Here is an 11,498-nt window from a genome sequence, read left to right as displayed (position 1 = left end):
TTTTGCTACTACTCTGTTTTTTGAATATATTTTTTGCTGGATCCATCTTATTTTGCTGGAATAAGTCCAAGTTTTGCTACAATGGTGATAGAGGCAAAGGTGTCCCGTCTTTCGATGAGATGGTGGCTATCATTTTGGAGGAAGTCGACTTTGAAAATCCAACTACGAACGTGCGAGGACGTCGCGCCTTAGCAATCGCTAAACCAACTCCGAGAGGTTATTGACCACGCCGGAGCACGATCAACCTGAGCACGAAGGTCTATTTCCTGCAGGCAAACAAGAACAAGCAAGAAACTAAGATTTCAATCTGGATATTGCGAATATAAGAGGAAAGCTTTATTGATCAAGGTGGGCTTCTGTGATGCCTTTGTCTGGTCGTTGAACACAAACAAAGTACGCGAAGTTACAGTTATAGCGAACTTTAATCTAAACAAAACCCAACCAAAAGGCTACTAGATGGATCTACTTATATAGGAGCAAGGGGTGATGGCCAAGGAGGTGGGAAAACGTCCCAAGGCAGCTTAAAACATACCCTAGGTCGTACAAGGCTCATGGGCCCTAGTGAAGGTGATGCAACACCTTTGGACTTGTAGTTTGACTCAGATTCTGCTGTAGCGTCAGATTGTTTCGTAGATAACAAAATCTACTTTCCAACAAAAAAAGAATCACCCAATTTGTAGTCCGTATGAAAGAGTTCTTGGCGTTTTGAGTCAGGTATGTCTGTGCAGTCCGAATCTGAATCCAGAACGTGAGAGACTTGGACTCTATCTTCTCTTAGACCAAAAGTGACGTGAGAGGACTTTTTGAACAGCACTGAAACATCTCTTTCCCCTTATCTTCATATGTGGATTGTACAAATGTACCATACACCTGCAATTGGAAATGATACAAAAGTTTGTGAAGTATGTTTGTCCTGGATGACATAAATAAATTATTGCATAATTTGCATTAGAAATCACCTCACAAATATACATGTATGCAATATTTTTGGTCGTATCCAAGGTAGTCATGTCCTCATCATCCTCCCATTATTGAAAATAAAGCCGTCCTCGGCGTTGCTTAATCTGAAATGTGGCTAACAAAAGAGACAAGGTGTACATGTTGTATATGTATATGTCATCCATTTTTACTTCCTTTGGTTTTTGCACATATGACACATGTATACATGAGTAACCTTCATAGTTCATAAAATCTAAAGCCAAAATATTAACACAAGAAGTAGAAGGCATGAAAATATTGCAACTCAGTTTGCACATATAAGCGAAGCTCTTATTTATTTTAAAAGGTTGACAATGTTCATCATTAAACCATCCTAACATTGGTGAATAAACCTTAATTGCATCAAATTTACATGATACAACATGCTTAAATAAGCAAACATGCAATAAGTCATTGGTCACACAATCATCACCAAGATTAGTGGTCATATCAAAATGATTAAACATTGGTTCTTTTGCATCAACAATTAATTCAATGGGTGTTGTCAAAATTATTGGTATTTTAGTTGTTTGATCACATGACGCATTCATGACAGTAACACAATTCTCTAAAATAGGTGGTGTACCAAAATCAATAGGTAACTCAACAAATTATGTATTCAAAGTTAACTAGGCATGCATCATTCTCATGTGAAAGTGGAAAATCTGTACCTTTGTCATTACCTCTTATGATCAACTCAGATGATGCAGGCACCCTCGATGGTGATGTGTCACATGGTGGAGATGACGTAGTCCTCGCAACAATGGATGTGGTTGTCTTAGTACGCCTAGTAGTTGAAGAAATATCTGTATCAACAGTTGGAATGTGCATCGTGCGCTTATTCTCCTTGTGGGCAATGCGTCGTTTTATTTTCTGTTCAGCTTTGCAAGCAAGATGAAACAAATGGTCCATAGGATAACACTCTTCATGAATTAGTATCTCCTGAATATCATGGTTTAATCCTTCCCAAAATTTATCCATAAAATCTTCTTCACTTTCTTCTAAAAATGAGTGCAACAAGGTAGTTTGTAAATCATCATAATATTTTGTTATGGTGTCACTACCTTGTTTTAAATGTTCTAGTTTTTTAATCATGCCACGAGTATAATAAACATCGACGAACCTATCTCTCATGACATGTTTTAAACCATCCCAAGTAGTTGGTATATAATCATGGTTTAACCGACAGTATTCACTCCACCAAACTAAAGTGAAGCTACTGAAAGTACTAACCGCAACTTGAAATTTTTCATGCTCATCAAAAGTGTGGGAAGCAAATATAGGATTTATTTTGTACTCCCATTCAATATATAAATCAGGCCTAAAATGACCAGTAAATGGTGGCATGGAAACATTAACCTCATGTGCATTCTGATGTTGTTGCTCCTCTTGTGATGGTTGTTGTATTTTCTTAGGTGATGACAAATCTCCCATGATCGATGAAGCCCAAGAACTAACAACTCTGGAACCTGCCATAGTTAGTAGAAAACAAGAAACAAAATCGGAAAATATTGTTCCTATGAACTACTAGGATGTGGTGGTAAAACGCTCACAGTATAGCAAATATAAATATCTTACAAGTTCTTACCATGCAGCAGGTGGTGACAGGAAACCAGCAGTGTCAAATAACTCTGAAGATTGTGTAAAGCGATTGCTAGGAGAACGTACGTATACACGGTGTAGAAATATGTGGAGCTGGGTTGGCTATATATGGTAGCAAAAAATTAGCAATAATCAATTAAAAGATGTAATGTTGAATAAACGCTCAACGACGGTACTATGCTGGTCCTAGGCTAGACCGGACTAGCGACGCGAGCCTAGAACACTAATGAGGTCACGACGTAGCACAACTAGCATCAATGAAGGATACTAAGTAGCTCTGGATGGCAAGATATAAGTGAAGATCACAACGGCTGTAAAGATAATGATGAAATCAACTGCCAAGCAGGATATACAACAACTCTCTCTCCAACTTTCCTCTTGAAAAGTTTGAGACAATTTTCTGATACCTTTTTTCAAAGAATGCTACTAACTCAAGCTTTCCGATGCAAAAAGAATCACTCAATCTTGAATTGATATGAGGAGTCAAAGAATTCTAAAACTGGCTTGAAAAACTGGAACAAAGTGTATTCGCGAACTTCGGAGAGTAAAAAGACCTATTTAGAAACTTATTTTGAGGTGCCAAATATTGAACAAGCTTCTGCAGCTATTTAGATGCAGCTCGTCGCTAGCTTTCATTTGAGTACTCGCAGAGTCAAAACGGACTTCGTATGAGGAAGTTATGTCTGTTTTACTGAACAGTGCGCAAAACAGATTCCAATCCAAATTCAACTACGAGATTGAGTCTAGATAGATTCGAATTTTGTTTTTTTTCTTCTCTCGTTTTTTCCTCACACTTTTTTCTTTTTCTTTCTCTCCTTTTTTTTGTCTGACTTTTTTTAACTATTTTTCTCTCTGTTTTTTTCTCTCTATTTTTTTTTACTCTGCCTTTTTTTCCTCTCCCTCTTTCCAAGACAAACTAGATAAGATGCAGATTGGATCAAGGGAAGATGTGAACGACCTCAACTATGATTGTGACAATGAACAATAGGTGACATGTGGTGGAAATTGATGTATTGGGTGGTGGATAGCGGAAGGGATAACGATGCAGCGGCACCGTGACTAATGTGAAAAGAACTCAAAACTCTAAATGAACTAGACACTAAGACCAGCAACTCGACACGATGATGCAACCGATAATTCAATAATGCAAGCAATGAAAAGAAAATTGCAAAGGCTCAGACTGGCTAGAACAAAGGATGAATAGATCTAACTATTCTTTGTGGCTTTTTCTTGGACAATAGGTAAGAAAATAAATCTAATCTAGGGATAACTGGAAATTCTCACCGAGTAACTGAAAACTGATACCACTTGATAGAGGCGGGGGTGTCCTGTATTTCAATGAGATGGTGGCTATCGTTTTGGAGGAAGTCGACTTTGACGATCCAACTACGAACGTGTGAGGACGTCGCGCCTTAGCAATCGCTAAACCAACTCCGAGAGGTTATTGACCACGTCGGACCACGATCAACCTGACCACGAAGGTCTGTTTCCTGCAGGCAAACGAAGAACAAGCAAGAAACTAAGATTGCAATCTGGATATTGGGAATATAAGAGGAAAGCTTTATTGATCAAGGTGGGGTTCTGTGACGCCTTTGTCTGGTCATTGAACACAAATGAAGTACGCGAAGTTGCAGCTATGGCGAACTTTAATCTAAACAAACCCAAGCAAAAAGCTACTAGATGGATATACTTATATAGGAGTAAGGGGTGGCGGACAAGAAGGTGGGAGAACGTCCCAAGGCAGCCTAAAACCAACCCTAGGTTGTACAAGGCTCATGGGCCCAAGTGAAGGTGATGCAACACCTTTGGACTTGTAGTTTGACTCGGATTCTGCTGCAGCGCCAGATTGTTTCATAGATAACTCAACGCTCCGGACGGATATTAAGGTGATTCCAATTGGGTTGGAAAGAGAACAAAATCTACTTTCCTACAAACAAAGAATCACCCAATTTGGAGTCCGTATGAAAGAGTTCTTGGCATTTTGAGTCAGGTATGTCTGTGCAGTCCGAATCTGAATCCAGAACGTGAGAGACTTGGACTCTATCTTCTCTTGGCCCAAAAGTGACGTGAGAGAACTTTTTGAACAGCACTTAAACATCTCTTTTCCCCTTACCTTCATATGTGGATTGTACAAATGTACCATACACCTGCAATTGGAAATGACACAAAAGTTTGTGAAGTATGTTTGTCTTGGCCCAAAAGTGACGTGAGAGAACTTTTTGAACAGCACTTAAACATCTCTTTTCCCCTTATCTTCATATGTGGATTGTACAAATGTACCATACACCTGCAATTGGAAATGACACAAAAGTTTGTGAAGTATGTTTGTCTTGGATGACATAAACAAATTATTGCATAGTTTGCATTAAAAATCACCTCACAAATATACATGTATGCAATATTTTTGGTCGTATCCAAGGTAGTAATGTCCTCATCAAATGGTGTTCGAATTTTGCTACCACTGTCTTTGTTTTTGCTATTTCCCCATTTGTGATTTTTTTTGCTGGAACCACTCAGAGAGAGGGAGAGAGAGAGAGAGAGAGAGAGAGGAGGCTATGAATGGCATGGAGGGAGTTGCAAAACATTACAAACAAATTCTACAACCAATGTACGCAACCGCGGAAGCTGAACTGTCGAAGGAAAAAGCTTCAACTGTTTTGTGAAAAAGCTTCAACCATGAAAAAGCTTCAATGGGCGTGAGATTTTTTTTTTGCAACCGATGGCATGGCGGTGCGGCGAAGACGGCGACTGGTGACGAGCTGGTGATGCTTCAAGGCAGTCCTCGGAGTGTCCATGGCACGGGTGTCCAGGTTGAACAGCTGAATGCGATTTTTGTTGAGAAAAAACAACAATGCAAAAGCGTATCTAACGGTGGACAAAAAGACAAACTGACGCGCCAGATGCAACCGACCGAATCGTTTGCGACGGTGCGCCGGCACCTATCAGCCGCCTTTTATAAAAGACACTTGATGTATTTTATTAATAAAGCTTGTGCGACATGAACATCAAAGTAGAACATATCCGCTCGTCATCATAAGAGATGACTTTTTCAGTAAAATTCTATACAATTGGATATATCTATCTTTACTCTAAAATATTTTGATCTTTTGTTATTCAACCTGGCAAATTTTTATATATGTGACCTATATAGGAAATAATTTGATGCTGCAAGAGCCTGCAATCCGGTCCAGTTTGGACCTAGGTTTTCTGACTTGAAATTTTGGACCTAGGAAATCGTAGCCTATTCTAAAAAAAAGAGAAATAGTAGCCGCCGATTGTTATTCTATTTTTTGTGCGGGAAAAAAAATCCTGATTCATACGTGTAAGAAAATAAGAATATAAGATCCGTTCCCCTTCTTCCTCCTGGATCCAATCTAACCCTAGCTTGCATGATGGGATGGCCGCCGCCGATCGTCTCTCGGGCCTCACAAACGACCTCCTCGTCTCCATTCTCTCCTTCCTCCCGCCAGGGACGCCACCCGCACATCCGCCATCTCCTGGCAATGGCGTCCACACTGGCTGACCAGGGACACCATCAACCTGGACTCCAGATCCTACTGCGTTATGGGAAACCTGGATTACTCATGGCTCAAGTATCGGCTGTTCCACGAAGACCTCAGTGTGAGCAGTCGGTGCCCTGTCAAGAAGCTCTCGCTGTTCTTCAAGGGACCCGACGCCAGTTGGTTCGAGGATGTCATGGGCAACCCGAGATGGTCGCCCTGCTCGCCAATATTCCGGCGCTGCGGCACATGGAGGAGCTACGCATGGGGTTCGAGCTAAACACAGATGGATATTCCCTCGCGTGGGATTCGCCAGGAAGTACGCTTCACTCCTTTGTGGCAGTTTCTTGGCAACTTTCAGCATGCCAAGGCCATTAAACTGAAGGTGCTAAACATCGGGTGCATCTGCATCGTCACAGTGGATGGCAACAAGGACATGAAACCCGCTGAGGACTTTGTCACATTACCCCGTCTTGAACGACTACAGCTCCAGGGGTCCTATGGCAAACGACACAGAAAGGACGTGGCTGGCATCATCGCCTACTTGCCACGGTGCTTCCCAGCGATCCACGATCTGCGGATTCAAATTACTATACATCCACTGCATCCAAGGCATCGTTTCGCTAAAACAATCAGTACGAAGGTATCGTTATCGGATTATGATCTGCACACAGATTTATTCAGGATGGGCAACTTGGAAGATATGGTTCCGTTCATGCTCGACCATGATGACGGTGTCTCTAAACTCGCACGCTCCCCGATGTGACTGGTTGCCGGTTCGATTACTTGCAGAATTGTGTGAGAAACCTCAAGATACAATTTGAGTTGTTGGGGCTGCATATCCCCAAAGTTTGCCGTCCCAATTTGTTACTGGAAAATTGTATGGTCCTTAGAGTCCTGCAAGTTGATGATCAAAATTTGAAACTTCTAAGCCATGTCAACACTCGATTGTAAAGAGATGGAGAGCAAATGCATTGGACCGAAGGAAGCTAATGGAACATGATTCAACTGAAGAGTCAAATCAGATGGGGAAAAGAAAACAGGATCACGATTTGCAATACAAAGGAAAAACAAAATATTAGGACTTGTCTGGATGATGCATTCATTCTAAGGAGGTTACTGAAAAGAATGAAGGTTGAGTCATCAGTTGCCCTAGAGTCTTAACTACTGATGCTACCGATGACAAAGATATATTCATTATGTTTTGCACTTTGAAGCTAATAATTAATGTTGATATTTATATTATATGCCGTTGATGTTAACCAAGTTGCAACAAAAATACTATAATTCCTCTTATTGAGTTAAATGGTTTGTATACATTTCATCTTCTATGGTATTTTACTATTCTAAATGGAGGGAGAGGGAGAAGTTCACGGTGAAGCAATCGAAAACTGCAAGCATGAAAGTGCGTTATATCGACTAGAGGGGGGTGGGGGGTGAATAGGCGATTTTTATGAATTCTTCGCTGAGGAATTTCAGGGTGAGGAAATTCCTAAGGGAAGAACTACTTGCAGCGGAATAAGTACTCGGATGTAAACTTAACAGAACACAAGCTTGGTCATCATGATGAAATGAAAATAGATACAAAGTACAGGAAGCGTAAGCACAGGATAAAACAGGATGAAGACAAATAGAATGAAGAAATTGAACTGAGGAAATTGAGAAAGTCTTCAGTCAAGGTCTTCAAAACAGATATGAACAAGCACACAACACAGTTATGAGGAAATGAAAGAGTCGAGGAAATAGAACTAGTAGGCTTGGTGAAGACAATGATTTGGTAGACCAGCTCCAACTGCTGTAACAGTTGTACGTCTGGTTAGGGCGGCTAGGTATTTAAACCTGAGGACACACAGTCCCGGACACACAGTCCAGGACACTTAGTCCTCACCGTATTCCACTTGATCTAAGGTCACACAGACCTCGCCCAATCACTCGTGGTAAGTCTTCAGGTGACTCCCAAACCTTCACAAACTCGGTCACTCGGTGATCCACAATTTACTCTTGGATGCTCTAGACCATGACGCCTAACCGTCTGGAAGATGCACAATCTTCAAAGGTAACAAGCATCGGATCCATGCAGGATCAATCTCTTCAGTGATGCTCAATCACTTTGGGTTTGTAGGCGTTTGGGTTTGGGTTTCCTAACTTGATAATTTTCGCTCAAAGTCCTTGGAGGATGGGATGCTCTCAAATGACAACTGTCGATTTCTCTCGGAGCAGCCAACCGGCTAGTGGTTGTAGGGGGCGGCTATTTATAGCCTAGAGAGAAGCCCGCCATAATATGACATAAATGCCCTTCAATGAAATGACCGTTAGGTGGGGTAGATATTTTGGGACAGCTGGCGCGTAGCACAACAACGGTTGGATATTGGAGGCTCAATTTCCTCAGGGCTATCATGTTTCTCACTATGTAGGCAATCTGCACTGGCGAATTCCTAATTCCTCAGTCAAAACAAATTCCTCAGTGACCAGAAGAACTTCGTCTATGTCACTGAAGAAATTGACTGAACTGTATGAGATTTCCAATGGCTTCACTCGAAGGGATTGGTAGGTGTAGAATTTTGAGTTGAGCATCACATGGAAATTTTTTCTTAGTATTTCCTCAACCCCCTTTAACAGTACGGTGCTTCCTATGACTCAAGAAAGAGAAAATGAAACTACAAAAACAGAAGTCTTCACGCTTCATGTTCCTCGAATGAATGCCAAGTCTTCATGGTGACACCAATTTCTTCACTTTCAAAGTCTTCAGAAATACAAAGTCCTCAGTCGACAATATTCATTTTTAGGGGTCGACTTTCTCTGTAAATATCAAACTCCTCATAGACTTATAGACCTGTGAACACTCACAAACGCATCAGTCCCTTAACCTATAAGTCTTCAGTACACCAAAATCACTAAGGGGCACTAGATGCACTTACAATCTCCCCCCTTTTTGGTGATTGATGACAATATAGGTTAAGTTTTCAACGGGGATAATCATGCATATGAAGTGTAAAAATTGATACTGAGGAATTTGATTGCAAGATATAGAAGAACTCCCCCTGAAGATGTGCATAGTGAGGAATTTTCTTTTGAAGCAATGTACTTGAATATTAGAATCATGGAGATCTCCCCCTATATCTTGTAATTCATGCACGCATTTGACATATAGTATGAAGGATTTGAAATGCATGATGAAATATGGTGACTGATGTAATTTAGCATGTGTGCATTAACCTATATGAGGAATAAGCATGCAGAAGAAAACATCAAAAGTATCAGACCACCATCGGGTTTAAGTTTACAACTCGATCTAATAAAGTCATCAAAATAATGGGAGTTGTAACTTATCAAAAAAATGCCCATATATGTAGACCCGCTTGAAGACTAACTCAAATTTCTCCCCCCTTTGTCATCGAATGACCAAAATGTCAAAAATGAGGACTAACGCCCCTGAAGAATATCAAGTTGATGGAGGAGCGCCAGCGTTGTTGGGGTCGTTTGTTGTTGTAGGGCCTGCCGCATTGTCGTCCAAGTCTTCATGTTCGTCAGTGTCGCGTGATGAAGAATATGAGCTTGCCACCAAGTAAGGAACCTTGACCTTCTTGAATTTCTTCAGTGGAGAAGCAGACAAGTCAAAATCTTCCTTGATACCCATTTGCTTCAGATCTTCTTCACCATATAGATGCGACAGAATAGCCCAGGTGCGACCGAAGACTTCATGGAGGTAGAAATGGTTTTTCTTCACTGTATTGTGTGTAGCAGTCATGTTGTGAAGAATAGAACCAAAGTGACGCTTAACCCATTTATGGTTTCGATCCACCTTCTGGTGAAGACTAAGAAGAAGCTCATGGCCAGTCATCACTCTTGGAGCTGTGGCTTGAGGATTTGGCTTGGATGCATTGGCAGCAGAATCATGAGTGGCAGAGTCATCATTGGTGGAATAAGATGCAACTTTGCAAAACTGACCATCCAATGGATGAATGCCTTCATCAATAACAGCACCGTCCTTCCCCTTTTCATCAGCTGAGGAAAACATCCGCTTGAGGACTTCAATAAGGGGCAAGTAGCTGAGGTGATTCTGAAAATCAGACTTTTAGTTGAGTGAAGACCTTGTTATGAGGAATCTCATAATCCAAGGGGCATAAGGCTTCAACTCAAATGGAGAGAGTGCAACATTTGCCAGAGTCCTCATGAAGAAATTGTGATAATTGACAGGAATGCCATGAATGATGTTGAATAGCAGATTCTTCATGATGCCAACAATTTCCTCATCAGATGATTCGTGGCCTTTGATTGGATTCATAGTCTTCGTCAGAATGCGATAGACTGTTCTTGGCACATATAGCAATTCCTTCATGAGGAATTTGGTCCTTGGAGCTTGAACGGGTTTCAGAGGCTTCATTAGCACTTGCATGTAATGAGCAGTGAGTTCAGGCTCTTGGTAGAGGCAGCGAGCTCCTTCAAGGGGTGGACTGATGGGCAGGGCATGAAGTAATTCAGAGGCCGTGCCTTAAAATGAGTGTTTTTGGTAATCTAGTCCAACACCCAAGAGTTGATATCATCAGCATCGCCTGTGATGTGCAGGGTTGCATAGAATTGAAGAATGAGCTCTTCATTCCAATCACAAATATCCGTGCATAAGTTGAGCAGTCCTGCATCATGAAGCACACTAAGGACCGGAGTAAAACAAGGCATTGATTCCATGTCGACGTGAGGAATATGCTCGTGGTCGAAGACTTTGTCCTTGTTGAAGAGCAGTGAAGAATAAAAATTTGCTTGGCTGGCATTCCAGAACCGCTTCCTTCTAAGACGAGCAGAGTCATATGGGTTGTACTCAGTCAAGAAAACATGCTCGCCGAAGAAGTCATCAGCCTTGAATTTCTGTTCTTCGAGATCCTTTGGCTTGGGCAGAGGTGTATCGGTCAATTGCATCACCACCTCAGGAATCACAATCTCACGATCCACAGGCCGAGGAATTTCAGGTTCTTCTTAAGTGACAGCTTGGGTCTTCAATTCTTCATTAACATTTTTTTCAGCACTAGTGGCTGGAATCTCTTCATGGATAGACGGGGTTGCACGAGGTTCTTCAGATCCCATTTGTACTTCAGTAGTGACAGGGGACTGAGAAATTTGTTGCAGAGGTGTGAACAGAGGAGAGTTGGGGTGCTGACTTTCCCAAAAGTCATTATTCAACACTGGTGTTCTACATCCAATGTCCACATCATCTTCTTCACTCTTTTCTTCAACACCGGCCTCTTCAGCAGTGAACTGAGGCATGGGCGATGAGACTAGTGGGGTTGAAAGGACTGCATCAGCTTCAATTTCTTCATCCAACTACTCTGAAGAAGCAGCAGAAGGAATGTCATCATCAGATCCACTTGGGATCTCATATTCTTCATCAAAAGGAACAAGGTCCTTTGATGGCATGGATGAGAC

Source organism: Triticum dicoccoides, chromosome 2B (genome assembly GCF_002162155.2).
Source record: "Triticum dicoccoides isolate Atlit2015 ecotype Zavitan chromosome 2B, WEW_v2.0, whole genome shotgun sequence".
Taxonomy (NCBI): Eukaryota; Viridiplantae; Streptophyta; class Magnoliopsida; order Poales; family Poaceae; genus Triticum; species Triticum dicoccoides.
Note: the sequence above shows the minus strand (reverse complement) of the source record.